Genomic DNA, 15,000 nt, shown 5'->3' with positions numbered 1-15,000 from the left:
ACCTGGGCTGCGCACCAGGGCGGGCTCAAGATGGCACGCGCGTTCCGTTTTTTTCACTATCTTTCAAAACGGAAATTTTAAAATCTCCTTTTTTTTTTGCCTTTTCTGGAAATTAGTGAAGGCAGCGCATCAAAGGTGCGCACCTCGCTGCCCACCTTGGTGTGCTCTGAGGTGCGCACCCGGGAGCGCTACGAAGTGTGCTCCAAGGTGCGGCGTGCACGTTGTCGGAGCCCGGTTTGCCCCGGGTGCGCACCTCGCCTGCACCTTGGCCGGGGTGGGCACCTTGGCTGGGTTTGCCCAGGGTGCGCTCCGAAGCGGGGTTACTGGAGCGCCCCCTCTTTTTTTGTCAGAGCGTTTGGTGGGGTTTCTCGCATTGGCTCTTCCCAGGCCCGGTTGTTGGGTGCGCTCCCACCCTGGCGCGCGCGAAGTTGGAAGTTGGGTTAATTGCCCGGGCGCGCACCTTCGCCAGGGTGGGCACCTTGGTGCGCACACCTTGGCTGGGCTGCGCACCAGGGCGGGCTCAAGATGGCACCAGCATTCCCTTTTTCTCACTATCTTTCAAAACGGAAATTTTAAAATCTCGTTTTTTTTTTGCCTTTTATGGAAATTAGTGAAGGCATCGCATCAAAGGTGCGCACCTCGCTGCCCACCTTGGTGTGCTCCGAGGTGCCCACCACGGTGCGCAACGCCGGTGCGAACCCGGGAGCGCCCCGATGTGTGCTCCAAGGTGCGGCGTGCACGAAGTCGGACCCCGGTTTGCCCCGGGTGCGCACCTCGCGTGCACCTTGGTGCGCACACCTTGGCTGGGTTGCGCGGCCTGGTGGGCACCATGGTGCGCACCAAGGAGCGCTCCGAAGTGTGCTCCAAGGTGCGGCGTGCACGAAGTCGGAGCCCGGTTTGCCCCGGGTACGCACCTCGCGTGCACCTTCGCCGGGGTGGGCACCTCGGCTGGGTTGCGCGCCCTGGTGCGCACCAAGGAGCGCTCCGAAGTGTGCTCCAAGGTGCGGCGTGCACGAAGTCGGAGCCCGGTTTGCCCCGGGTGCGCACCTTCGCCGCGGTGCGCACCATGGCGTGCACGAAGTCGGAGCCCGGTTTGCCCCGGGTGCGCACCTCGCGTGCACCTTCGGCGGGGTTGCGCGCCCTGGTGGGCACCATGGTGCGCACCAAGGAGCGCTCCGAAGTGTGCTCCAAGGTGCGGCGTGCACGAAGTCGGAGCCCGGTTTGCCCCGGGTGCGCACCTCGCGTGCACCTTCGGCGGGGTTGCGCGCCCTGGTGGGCACCATGGTGCGCACCAAGGAGCGCTCCGAAGTGTGCTCCAAGGTGCGGCGTGCACGAAGTCGGAGCCCGGTTTGCCCCGGGTGCGCACCTCGCGTGCACCTTCGCCGCGGTGGGCACCATGGCGTGCACGAAGTCGGAGCCCGGTTTGCCCCGGGTGCGCACCTCGCGTGCACCTTCGCCGGGGTGGGCACCTCGGCTGGGTTGCGCGCCCTGGTGCGCACCAAGGAGCGCTCCGAAGTGTGCTCCAAGGTGCGGCGTGCACGAAGTCGGAGCCCGGTTTGCCCCGGGTGCGCACCTCGCGTGCACCTTCGCCAGGGTGGGCACCTCGGTGCGCACACCTTCTCAATGTTTTCTTGCCTTTTCTGGAAATTGGTGAAGGCAGCGCATCAAAGGTGTGCACCTCGGTGTGCTCCGAGGTGCGAACCCGAGAGCGCTCCGAGGTGCCCACGAAGTCGAAAGTCGGGTTAATTGCATTGTTTTCCCCGGGTGCGCTCCGAGGTGCGCAACATCGGCGCGCACCAAGGAGGGCTCCGAAGTGTGCTCCAAGGTGCGCACGATGGCGTGCACCTCTGGTGCGCACGATTCGGAGCTCGGTTTGACCGGGGTGCGCACACCTTGGCTGGGTTGCGCACCTTTTGTGCGCTCCAAGGTGCGCACGAAGTCGGAGCTCGGTTTGCCCCGGGTGCGCACCTTCGCCAGGGTGCGCACCTTGATGCGCACGCCTTGGCTGGGCTGCGCACCTTGGTGGGCGCCATGGTGCGCACCTTTCGTGCGCTCCAAGGTGCGCACGAAGTCGGAGCTCGGTTTGCCCCGGGTGCGCACCTTGGTGGGCGCCATGGTGCACTCCGAGGTGCCCAAGATTGGTGCGCACCAAGGAGCGCTCCGAAGTGCGCTCCAAGGTGCGCGCGAAGTCGAAAGTTGGGTTAATTGTCCGGTTTGCCTCGGGTGCGCACCTTGCGTGCACCTTCGCCAGGGTGGGCGCCTTGGTGCGCACACCTTGGCTGGGCTGCGCACACCTTGGCACCCGCGTTTCCTTCATTTTAAATTTTTTTTTTTTACAATCTCTCAAGTGGGAAATTCTATAATCTCAACTTTTTTTGCCTTTTCAGGAAACTTTTGAATGGAGCGCATCATTGGTGCGCTCCGAAGTGTGCTCCAAAGCTCTCTCCAGCTGCGTGCACCTGCCCCGGCCGCGCACCCGGCCCCGCCCAGCTTCGCTCACCTGTCCCGGGCGTCTGGTGCGGAACCTTAGAGTAAGAAACATCACCGTGCACCTTGGCCAACGTGCGCGACTCGACCGAGCGCGCACTGGCCGAGGTGCACACCGATTTCACCTGGGTGCGCGCGCAGCACCTCGGGCGCACCGGGGTGCGCGCACAACGCCCGGGTTGCACCGTGGCCTGTGTGCTCGGGGTGCCTCGGGTGCGCGCTCGGTGTCGCCCCCGCGCGCGCGGTAGTGCGGGCAGCGCACCCCGGCCCGGCCCGGCCCCGACGAGAACGCAAACGGGCAAAAGGTTTATTCAAATAGCATTGCGACGCCCGGCGAAAAACTAAAAAAGGGTGCAACACCGGGACTTCCCGGGAGGTCACCCATCCCAGTACTACTCCGGCCCAAGCACGCTTAACTGCGGAGTTCTGATGGGATCCGGTGCACTAATGCTGGTATGATCGCACCCGTTATGAGCTTGTCGCAGTGTGTACTTAGCAAACCGCGACCCACGTGCGAATCCACCCCGGCCACCCACCCCCGTCGAGGTGCACACCCTCCCTCGCGAAGTGCGCCCCGTTCGCCAAGTGTGAGCCCTGCCCGGGTGCGCGCACCTTGCTAGGGCGTCGGGTGTGCACCCGGCCCGGCCTACGTGCGTGCACCTGGAGGGGGCGTCGTGTGCGTGCAGTGTCCCGTCTGCAACGCGGTGCCCACACACCACCTCGGGCGCAACGACCTGCGCTCACATGTGGGCCGAGTGCACCTTGGTGCATGTTCGGGGCGCCTCGGGTGCACGCTCGATCTTGCCCCGGTGCACCAAGGCGCTCGGTTTGCCCCGGGTGCGCACTTGGTGCAAGGTGGGCACCCAAAATAGGGATCAAGCACCAAAACACAAGTTTCGGGATGCAAAATGGGACCCAAGGACCACAAATGCGTTCCAAGACCCATGATGGGTCCACGAGAACAAAAATGTGTTCCGAGACTTAATAAACAAATATTGGGTTTTAGGAGAAGAAACATGCTCTGATGCCCAAAACGAGAATCGACCCCGAAAAGGCCACAGGCCAAAAGTGGGATGCGAGACAAAAAAAAATGGGACCCGAGGACCAAAATTGGGTTCCCAGGTCGAAGACAGGGCAACCGGACAAGAAACGACCTCTAAGGCTCGAAATGAGTCCCGACGACTAAAACTTGACAAGAAGCACCCATCAGGCACCCAACTCGACACCCATGGGATGCCGACCCACCCGGGCTTCCACCTAGCACACCTTGGCACCCACCCACCCTCGCACCCAACCTCGCACCCAACTTAGCACCTTTGAACCCACATTGGCACTCACCCTGACCCTGGCACCTTGGAACCCACATTGGCACTCACCTTGACCCTGGCACCCACCTTTGCACTCACCTTGGGACCCACCCTGGCTCCCACCTCGGCACCCACCCAGACACCCACCTTGGTTCCTTGGCACCCACCTTGGATCCTTGGCACCCACCCCGACACCCACCTTGGCACGCAACTTGGCTACTTGCCACCCACCTTGGCTCCTTGACGCCCACCCCGACAACCACCCCGTGACCTACCCTGGCTAGGGTTGGTGCACACCCACCCTGGTGCCCACCTTGGCACCCACCCTATGACCCACCTTGGCACGCACCTTAGTACCCACCCCGTTACCCACCCTAGGACCCACCCCGTGACCCACCTTGGCCAGGGTGGGTGCACCCACCCTGGTGCCCACCTTGGCACCCACCCATCCTAGCACCCAGCCTGTGACCGGGCTTGGAACCCAACCTTGCACCCGCACCCGTCTTGGCCAGTGTGGGTGCGCACCCATCCTGGCACCCACGTTGTGACACACCCTTTAACCCACGCACCCTAGCACCCACGTTGGCACCCACCTTGGAACCCAACCTAGCAACTTGGCACCCACCCCGTGACCCACCTTGGCATCCACCATAGCAGTCGCCGACTTGGCACCCACCTCGGCACCCACCTTGACACTTGTGGACCCACCTTGCCACTCACCCTAGCATCGACCCATCCTAGCACCCACCCTGGCACCTTTGCACCCTAGCACTCACCCATCCTAGCACCTAACCTGTGACCCACCTTGACACTCACCCTCGCACCCACCTTGGAACCCAACCTAGCACCCACCCACCCTGACACCAACCCTAGCACCTACCCACCCTTGCACCCACCCTGTGACCCATCTTGGCACCCACCCATCCTACCACTCAACCTATCACCCACCTTCTCACCCACCTTGGCATCCACCTTAGCACCCACCCACACTGGCACCTTGGCACCCACCTCGGGCAAGGTGGGTGCACACCCACCCTGGCACCCAATTTAGAACCCACCGAGCATGTTACCCACCTTGGCACCCACATTGCAGCCCACCCTAGTACCCACCCTATGACCCACATTGGCATCCACACCCTAGCACCCAGGCACCTCGACACCCGCCTTGACACCCACCCTAGCACTGAACCTGTGACCCACCTTGGAACTCACCCTAGAACCCACCCACCCTGTGAACCACCTTGGCATCCACCTTAGCACCCACCCACCTTGGCACCCACTCTAGCACTCACCCATCCTAACACCCAACTTGTTACCCACCTTGGCACCCGCCCTCGCGTCCACCTTGAAACCCACCCTAGCACCCACCCACGCAGGAGCCCACCTTGGCACCCAACCTAACACCCACGCATCCTGGCACCCAACTTGTGACCCACCTTGGAACCCACCCTAGTACCCACCTTTGAACCCACTATATCACCAACCCACCTTGGCACCCACCCTATGACCCTCTTTGGAATCCACCCTAGCACGCACCCACCCTGGCACCCACCATGGAGCGCACCCTAGCACCCACCCACCTCGGCACGCACCTCAACACCCACCTTGGTGTGCGCACTGCGCCAACCTCTCAAAGACCCTATGTGGTGCACTCCAAAGTGTACACCTTTGGTGCGCTCCAAGGTGCGCACCTTTGGTGCACACCGAGGTGCACACCAAAGTGTGCACCGAGGTGAGCACCAAAGTGCACTCCAGGGTGCACACCAAGGCGTGCACCTTTGGTGCGGTCAATGCAAACGAATTCGGAAGTTGGGGTCGATGTCCTAATCGCTGCTGCAGACTACACGTATGAGAATCGGACAAATAGCTTTATATAGGGGAGGTGTTGCGTTTGATGGGTCGACTCCCCTGGTTGTGTGCACTGCACCAACTTCAAAGACCCTGTCTTGTTTAAGAAGTCAAAAGTTGGGGTGGATGTCCTAATCATTGCTGCAGTCTACGCATGTATGAGAATCAGACAAATAGCTTATATAGGGGAGGTGTTGCATTCGGTGGGTTGACTCCCCTGGTTGTGCGCACTGCGCCAACCTCAAAGACCCCGCATAGCAGAAGAAGTCGGAAGTCGGATTTTGGTGAGCACCAAGGCGTGCACCTTTGGTGCGGTCAACGCAGACGAATTCAGAAGTTGGGGTGGATGTCCTAATCGTTGTTGCAGGCTACACATGTATGAGAATCAGACAAATAGCTTATATAGGGGAGGTGTTGGGTTTGATGGGTCAACTCCCTTGGTTGTGCGCATTACGCCAACCTCAAAGACCTTGTTTTCGTTAAGAAGTCAAAAGTTGGGGTCAATGTCCTAATGGCTCCTGCAGGCTACACATGTATGAGAATCGGACAAATAGCTTATATAGGGGAGGTGTTGGGTTTGATGGGTCGACTCCCCTGGTTGTGCGCATTACGTCAACCTCAAAGACCTTGTTTTCGTTAAGAAGTCAAAAGTTGGGGTCGATGTCCTAATTGCTCCTGTAGACTACACATGTATGAGAATCAGACAAATAGCTTATATAGGGGAGGTGTTGGGTTTGATGGGTTGACTCCCCTAGTTGTTCGCATTACACCAACCTCAAAGACCTTGTTTTCGTTTAGAAGCCGAAAGTTGGGGTCGATGTCCTAATTGCTCCTGCAGGCTACGCATGTATGAGAATCAGACAAATAGCTTATATAGGGGAGGTGTTGGGTTTGATGGGTCGACTCCCCTGGTTGTGCGCATTGCACCAACCTCAAAGACCCTGCATTGCGGATGAAGTCGAAAGTCAGAGTTTGGTGTGCTACAAGGTGTGGTCGAAGGTGCTCACCTAGGTGTGCACCTTTGGAGCACAGGAAAAGTGCCCTCCAAAAGTGCGCACCTTTGGAGTGCACAAAAGTGCCCTCCAAAAGTGCGCACCTTTGGAGCGCAGAAAAGTGCCCTCCAAAAAGTGCCCTCCAAAAGTGCGCACCTTTGGAGCGCAGAAAAGTGCCCTCCAAAAGTGCGCACCTTTGGAGCGCAGAAAAGTGCCCTCCAAAAAGTGCCCTCCAAAAGTGCGCACCTTTGGAGCGCAGAAAAGTGCCCTCCAAAAGTGCGCACCTTTGGAGCGCAGAAAAGTGCCCTCCAAAAGTGCGCACCTTTGGAGCGCAGAAAAGTGCCCTCCAAAAAGTGCCCTCCAAAAGTGCGCACCTTTGGAGCGCAGAAAAGTGCCCTCCAAAAAGTGCCCTCCAAAAGTGCGCACCTTTGGAGCGCAGAAAAGTGCCCTCCAAAAAGTGCCCTCCAAAAGTGCGCACCTTTGGAGCGCAGAAAAGTGCCCTCCAAAAAGTGCCCTCCAAAAGTGCGCACCTTTGGAGCGCAGAAAAGTGCCCTCCAAAAGTGCGCACCTTTGGAGCGCACAAAAGTGCCCTCCAAAAGTGCGCACTTTTGGTGCGCACCAAGGCGCTGGTTCGGTCGTTGCAGGCGAGTTCGGAAGTTGGGGTCGATGTCCTGAGCGGAGGTGCAAACTACACAGGTGTCGGAATCGGACAAATAGCTTATATAGGGGAGGTGTATGCTTCGATGGGTCGACTCCCCAGGTTGAGCGCACCGCGCCAACCTCAAAGACCCTACGGTATGGATGAAGTCGGAAGTTGGGTCCGATGACCAATTCGATTAGTAGGTATGCTCATGAGGTCGGAATTTGGGTCCGATGACCTGCCATGTGCAGGAAGGCGAATGTTGACACTGTGCGTTGCAAGGTGCACACCAAGGCGCTGGTGCGGTCTTTTTAGTCGAGTTCGGAAGTTGGGGTCGATGTCCTGATCGGAGGTGCAAGCTACACAGGTGTGGGAATCGGACAAATAGCTTATATAGGGGAGGTGTATGCTTCGTTGGGTCGACTCCCCGGGTTGAGCGCACCGCGCCAACCTCAAAGACCCTACGGTATGGATGAAGTCGGAAGTTGGGTCCGATGACCGATTCGATATGTAGGCATACTCGCGAGGTCGGAATTTGGGTCCGATGACCTGCCACGTGCAGGAAGGCGAATGTTGGCACTGTGCGTTGCAAGGTGCGCACCAAGGCGCTGGTTCGGTCGTTGGAGGCGAGTTCGGAAGTTGGGGTCGATGTCTTGATCGGAGGTGCAAACTACACAGGTGTGGGAATCGGACAAATAGCTTATATAGGGGAGGTGTATGCTTCGTTGGGTCGACTCCCCGGGTTGAGCGCACCGCGCCAACCTCAAAGACCCTACGGTATGGATGAAGTCGGAAGTTGGGTCCGATGACCGATTCGATATGTAGGCATACTCGCGAGGTCGGAATTTGGGTCCGATGACCTGCCATGTGCAGGAAGGCGAATGTTGGGACTGTGCGTCGCAAGGTGCGCACCAAGGCGCTGGTGCCGTCGTTGCAGTCGAGTTCGGAAGTTGGGGTCGATGTCCTGGTCAGAGGTGCAAACTACACAGGTGTGGGAATCGGACAAATAGCTTATATAGGGGAGGTGTATGCTTCGATGGGTCGACTCCCTGGGTTGAGCGCACCGCGCCAACCTCAAAGACCCTACAGTATGGATGAAGTCGGAAGTTGGGTCCGATGACCGATTCGATACGTAGGCATATTGGCGAGGTCTGAATTTGTGTCCGATGACCTGCCATGCGCAGGAAGGCGGAATTTGGGTCCGATGACCGAGTTGATGGCGTGCCATGCGCAGAAAGGCGGAATTTGGGTCCGATGACCGAGTTGATGTTGATGGCCCGCCATGCACAGGAAGGCGGAATTTGGGTCCGATGACCGATTTGAAGGCGTGCCATACGCAAAAAGGCGGAGTTTGGGTCCGATGACCGAGTTGATATTGATGGCCCGCCATGCGCAGGAAGGCGGAATTTGGGTCCGATGACCTGACATACGCATGGAGTCCGACTCGGGGGCCGATGTTCGATTCGATGACTTGCATTGTGGGTAAAGTCGGAAGTTGTGGTCTTTGACCCGATTCGATGACCAGACTTCGGCTGCTTGAGAATCGGACAAATAACTTATATAGGGGAGGTAGTGTTCTCGAGCATCCTCCCCCCGTGCCCGTTTATGTCGATTGATGCTGGTGCTCGACTGGTTGGAGCGCTCGGATGCAAAAATCTTGCACCAGGATTTATCGATTGTGATGGACACGGCAAGTCTCCTGATTGCTATGCAGGAGCTCATCGTGAATCTCTATGCGGCCTTGGTATGGACTCGACCTGCGGAATGGTTCGGCAATGGTAGTCGCTCCAACACGTCCTTGCAATGGCCACAGAGGTGATTCGACTAGAGCTCCAGTCTAGCTTTTGGGTTGCTTGGCGGACTGGTATAGCCGCGATCGAGTTCCGGCCATGAACGTTTTAGATAGCTCTTGGGCTTTCTGGGACGGAAGTCGGAAGTTTGGGCTGTTGTCCGATTTGATGACCATTCTTCGGATGTGTGAGAATCGGACAAATAACTTATATAGGGGACTGTGTTGTCTCACGCAGCCCCCTCCGTGCCCCTCTATCTCGACCGATGTTGGTGCTTGAAAGGGTTGGGATCGCTCGGATTTATAAACGTGCACCACCATTTGTCGAGTGTGAGGGACGCGGCAGGTCTCCTAAATGCTATGCGAGCGCTCTCTGAGAATCTCTATCCGGCCTCGACACAGACTAGTCTTGCTGAATGGTTTGGCACTGGTAGTCGATCCAACACGTCGTTGTTGTGGCCGCCTAGGCGATTCGATTCGAGCCCCCGTCTAGCTTTTGGGTTGCTTGGCGGATTTTGCCCTATCCGCAAGTGAGCTCGGTCCCTAAACGTTCGAGAAACCCGATTGCTATGCGCCGACTCTCTTTCTTGCGAGCCTCCATCTAGCTTTTGGGTCTCTACGGAACGGAAGTCGGAATCTGGGACCGTTGTTTGATTCGACGAGGCAGACTACGGTTGTGCGAGAATCGGACAAATAACTTATATAGGGGAGGTGTTGACTGGAGCATTCTCCCCCGTGCCCCTCTAACTCGACCAATGCTGGCGCTCGAACGGTGGTAGCGCTCGGATTTTCATTGAGCGCCAGCATTGGTCGATTTAGAGGGGCATGCGAGATTCCCGAATGCTATGCGAGGGCTCTAACGGAAATGTCTATTGGTTTCGGTATGGATGCAATTGCGAGTGGTTCGGCAAAGGTAGTCGTTCCGATGCGTCCATGTCGTGGCCAAATCGATAATTCGATTTGAGCCCTCGTATAGCATTTGGGTCTCTCGATGTGATTCCGCATTCCAGTCCCTTTGGGCACTGCTTGAGCCGCATCCCAGGGGGTTCCCTTCCCAATAATCTGCCTCGCAACCCGATTGCTATGCGGTGAGGCTCCTCGGCCGCCTCGGAACTATCTGTGTATCAGACGCATCGCGGGATAAGGGGTTGGCAACGGTAGTCGCCCCAAGCGCGTCCGATGCTTGGACCATTCCGAGGCGGCCCTGAAGCCTCTTCCGTCTAGCCGTTGGGTCCTTCTCGCCGCATCCCTCGCCTCGCACCCCGATTGCTATGCGGTGAGGCTCCTCGGCCGCCTCGGAACTATCTGTGTATCGGACGCGTCGCGGGATAAGGGGTTGTCACTGGTAGTCGCCCCAAGCGCGTCCGATGCTTGGACCATTCCGAGGCGGCCCTGAAGCCTCTTCCGTCTAGCCGTTGGGTCCTTCTCGCCGCATCCCTCGCCTCGCACCCCGATTGCTATGCGGTGAGGCTCCTCGGCCGCCTCGGAACTATCTGTGTATCGGACGCGTCGCGGGATAAGGGGTTGTCATTGGTAGTCGCCCCAAGCGCGTCCGATGCTTGGACCATTCCGAGGCGGCCCTGAAGCCTCTTCCGTCTAGCCGTTGGGTCCTTCTCGCCGCATCCCTCGCCTCGCACCCCGATTGCTATGCGGTGAGGCTCCTCGGCCGCCTTGGAACTATCTGTGTATCGGACGCGTCGCGGGATAAGGGGTTGTCACTGGTAGTCGCCCCAAGCGCGTCCGATGCTTAGACCATTCCGAGGCGGACCCGAAGCCTCTTCCGTCTAGCCGTTGGGTCCTTCTCGCCGCATCCTTCGCCTCGCACCCCGATTGCTATGCGGTGAGGCTCCTCGGCCGCCTCGGAACTATCTGTGTATCGGACGCGTCGCGGGATAAGGGGTTGTCACTGGTAGTCGCCCCAAGCGCGTCGGATGCTTGGACCATTCCGAGGCGGACCCGAAGCCTCTTCCGTCTAGCCGTTGGGTCCTTCTCGCCGCATCCCTCGCCTCGCACCCCGATTGCTATGCGGTGAGGCTCCTCGGCCGCCTTGGAACTATCTGTGTATCGGACGCGTCGCGGGATAAGGGGTTGTCACTGGTAGTCGCCCCAAGCGCGTCCGATGCTTGGACCATTCCGAGGCGGACCCGAAGCCTCTTCCATCTAGCCGTTGGGTCCTTCTCGCCGCATCCCTCGCCTCGCACCCCGATTGCTATGCGGTGAGGCTCCTCGGCCGCCTTGGAACTATCTGTGTATCGGACGCGTCGCGGGATAAGGGGTTGTCACTGGTAGTCGCCCCAAGCGCGTCCGATGCTTGGACCATTCCGAGGCGGACCCGAAGCCTCTTCCGTCTAGCCGTTGGGTCCTTCTCGCCGCATCCCTCGCCTCGCACCCCGATTGCTATGCGGTGAGGCTCCTCGGCCGCCTTGGAACTATCTGTGTATCGGACGCGTCGCGGGATAAGGGGTTGTCACTGGTAGTCGCCCCAAGCGCGTCCGATGCTTGGACCATTCCGAGGCGGCCCCGAAGCCTCTTCCGTGTAGCCGTTGGGTCCTTCTCGCCGCATCCCTCGCCTCGCACCCCGATTGCTATGCGGTGAGGCTCCTCGGCCGCCTTGGAACTATCTGTGTATCGGACGCGTCGCGGGATAAGGGGTTGTCACTGGTAGTCGCCCCAAGCGCGTCCGATGCTTGGACCATTCCGAGGCGGCCCCGAAGCCTCTTCCGTGTAGCCGTTGGGTCCTTCTCGCCGCATCCCTCGCCTCGCACCCCGATTGCTATGCGGTGAGGCTCCTCGGCCGCCTTGGAACTATCTGTGTATCGGACGCGTCGCGGGATAAGGGGTTGTCACTGGTAGTCGCCCCAAGCGCGTCCGATGCTTGGACCATTCCGAGGCGGACCTGAAGCCTCTTCCCTCTAGCCGTTGGGGCTTTCTCGCCGTATCCCTCGCCTCGCACCCGGATTGCTATGCTGTGAGGCTCCTCGGCCGCCTTGGAACTATCTGTGTATCGGACGCATCGCGGGATAAGGGGTTGGCAGTGGTAGTCGCCCCAAGCGCATCCGATGCTTGGACCATTCCGAGGCGGCCCTGCAGCCTCTTCCGTCTAGCCGTTGGGGCCATCTCGCCGCATCCCCCACCTCGCACCACGATTGCTATGCGGTGAGGCTCCTTGGCCGCCTCGGAACTATCTGTGTATCGGACGCATCGCGGGATAAGGGGTTGTCACTGGTAGTCGCCCCAAGCGCGTCCGATGCTTGGACTATTCCGAGGCGGCCCTGCAGCCTCTTCCGTCTAGCCGTTGGGGCCATCTCGCTGCATCCCCCACCTCCTCGGCCGCCTCGGAACTATCTGTGTATCGGACGCATCGCGGGATAAGGGGTTGGCAGTGGTAGTCGCCCCAAGCGCGTCCGATGCTTGGACTATTCCGAGGCAGCCCTGCAGCCTCTTCCGTCTAGCCTTTGGGGCCATCTCGCCGCATCCCTCGCCTCGCACCCCGATTGCTATGCGGTGAGGCTCCTCGGCCGCCTGGGAACTATCTTCGTATCGGACGCATCGCGGGATAAGGGGTTGTCACTGGTAGTCGCCCCAAGCGCGTCCGATGCTTGGACTATTCCGAGGCGGCCCTGTGGCCTCTTCCGTCTAGCCGTTGGGGCCATCTCGCCGCATCCCCCACCTCGCACCCCGATTGCTATGCGGTGAGGCTCTTCGGCCGCCTTGGAACTATCTTCGTATCGGACGCATTGCGGGATAAGGGGTTGTCACTGGTAGTGGCCCCAAGCGCGTCCGATGCTTGGACTATTCCGAGGCGGCCCTGCAGCCTCTTCCGTCTAGCCGTTGGGGCCATCTCGCCGCATCCCCCACCTCGCACCCCGATTGCTATGCGGTGAGGCTCCTCGGCCGCCTTGGAACTATCTTCGTATCGGACGCATCGCGGGATAAGGGGTTGTCACTGGTAGTCGCCCCAAGCGCGTCCGATGCTTGGACTATTCCGACGCGGCCCTGTGGCCTCTTCCGTCTAGCCGTTGGGGCCATCTCGCCGCATCCCCCACCTCGCACCCCGATTGCTATGCGGTGAGGCTCCTCGGCCGCCTTGGAACCATCTTCGTATCGGACGCATCGCGGGATAGGGGGCTGTCACTGGTAGTCGCCCCAAGCGTGTCCGATGCTTGGACCATTCCTAGGCGGCCCTGAAGCCTCTTCCGTCTAGCCGTTGGGGCCTTCCCGCCCCATCCCTCGCCTCGCACCCCCGATTGCTATGCGGTGAGGCTCCTCGGCCGCCTTGGAACCATCTGTGTATCGGACGCATCGCGGGATAAGGGGTTGGCACTGGCAGTCGCCCCAAGCGCGTCCGATGCTTGGACCATTCCGAGGTGGCCCTGAAGCCTCTTCCGTCTAGCCGTTGGGGCCTTCCCGCCCCATCCCTCGCCTCGCACCCCGATTGATATGCGGTGAGGCTCCTCGGCCGCCTTGGAACTATCTGTGTATCGGACGCATCGCGGGATAAGGGGTTGGCACTGGTAGTCGTCCCAATCGCATCCGATGCTTGGACCATTCCGAGGCGGCCCTGCAGCCTCTTCCGTTTAGCCGTCGGGGCCTTCCCGCCGCATCCCTCGCCTCGCATCCCGATTCCTATGCGGTGAGTCTTCTCGGCCGCCGCGGAACTATACCTGTTATTGCTACTGCATCCTTCGGCTGGTAACCTCCTCTGCCGCCTTGGAACGTTCTCTTTGTCGGACGCGTCGCGGGATAAGGGGTTGGCACTGGTAGTCGCCCCAAGCGCGCCCGATGCATAGACCGCTCCGAGTCGACCTTGCTTTCAGCCTCTCACATGCATAGACCTCTCTGAGTCGACCCTGCAGCCTCTCACGTTTAGCCTTTGGAATCTCGCCTCACAACATGATTGCTATCCTTGATGCATCCCTTGCCTCGAGCCCTGATTGCTTTCTTGGCTGCATCCCTCCTCTCCTCACAGCCCGGTTGTCATCACTGCTTCATCCGTCGCTTCATGCATTCTGGCTGCTGGGCCCTTCCCACCGCACACCTCGATTGCTATCTCTTCTGCATCACACACCCCGATTGCTATCTCTGCTACATCCCTCGGCTCTCACTTCTGCATCCTTCGCCTCACACCTCGATTGCTATCAATGCTGCATCCGTAACCTCACACCCCGATTGCTATGCGGGGAGGCTCCTTGGCCGCCTTGGAAATTTCTGTGTGTCGGACGCACCGCGGGATAAGGGGTTGGCACTGGTAGTCGCCCCAAGTGCGCCCGATTCTTAGACCGCTTCGAGGTGACCTCGTAGCCTCTTTCGTCCAGGCTTCCTGCCTTCAACGCCCTTTTTACACCTCGATTGCTATGCGCGGGCTCGTTGGCGTCTATCACCTCTCTGCGAAGAGTGGCACGATGATTGTTGGGGTAAATCGTAGCAGTCCGATCTCTGGCCTTGGGCCATTGTGAGGGCTGATCGATTTCCTGTGCGCATCTCGTGTTCGCCCAGTAACAGACTCGACGACTTGTAATCGGTCTTGTTCCCGATTGTTCCTGGAGGTAGTCTTCGGAACTCTTGGATTTGACCTGTCACTCGAACTGTCCTCTTCCGAGGATGCTTGTGTGTGTGTGCTTGTGCCATTTCCTTGGCGGTATTAACGAGATATTAAAGAGCGGAGTGAGCGCCTCGCCCAGCTATGTTTGGGGCTCTCACTCCCTTACCCGGTGTGCGACCGCTTTGCACGTAGGTTGCGGAGCATCGCGACTCTTTCGATGTTTGGCGGTTGTCTTCCGGTGATGCGTTGGTCCCGAAGTGCACGTTACTAGCATTTCTGCCATTGTTCTCGATCTTTGGCACGTTCCTTCGTTGCAATTGGATATATATCTCCGTTTATACGCGCAGGCTTCTCCCGCCTATTCAGCGCTGTCCCACTCTCAGCACTCTCGTGGT

At 59.3% G+C, this 15,000-nt stretch overlaps 1 non-coding gene across 1 annotated transcript; it reads right to left on the bottom strand.

Moving 5' to 3' along the window:
- Positions 1–2,835: 2,835 nt before the first annotated feature.
- Positions 2,836–2,954, bottom strand: LOC131863927 (5S ribosomal RNA). The gene has a single exon (XR_009362819.1). It is a non-coding gene; the product is annotated as a 5S ribosomal RNA (ribosomal RNA).
- Positions 2,955–15,000: the final 12,046 nt, after the last annotated feature.

The sequence above is a fragment of the Cryptomeria japonica genome, unplaced genomic scaffold, assembly GCF_030272615.1.
Source record: "Cryptomeria japonica unplaced genomic scaffold, Sugi_1.0 HiC_scaffold_73, whole genome shotgun sequence".
NCBI classification, from domain to species: domain Eukaryota; kingdom Viridiplantae; phylum Streptophyta; class Pinopsida; order Cupressales; family Cupressaceae; genus Cryptomeria; species Cryptomeria japonica.
This window is presented reverse-complemented; position numbering and strand designations above follow the sequence as displayed.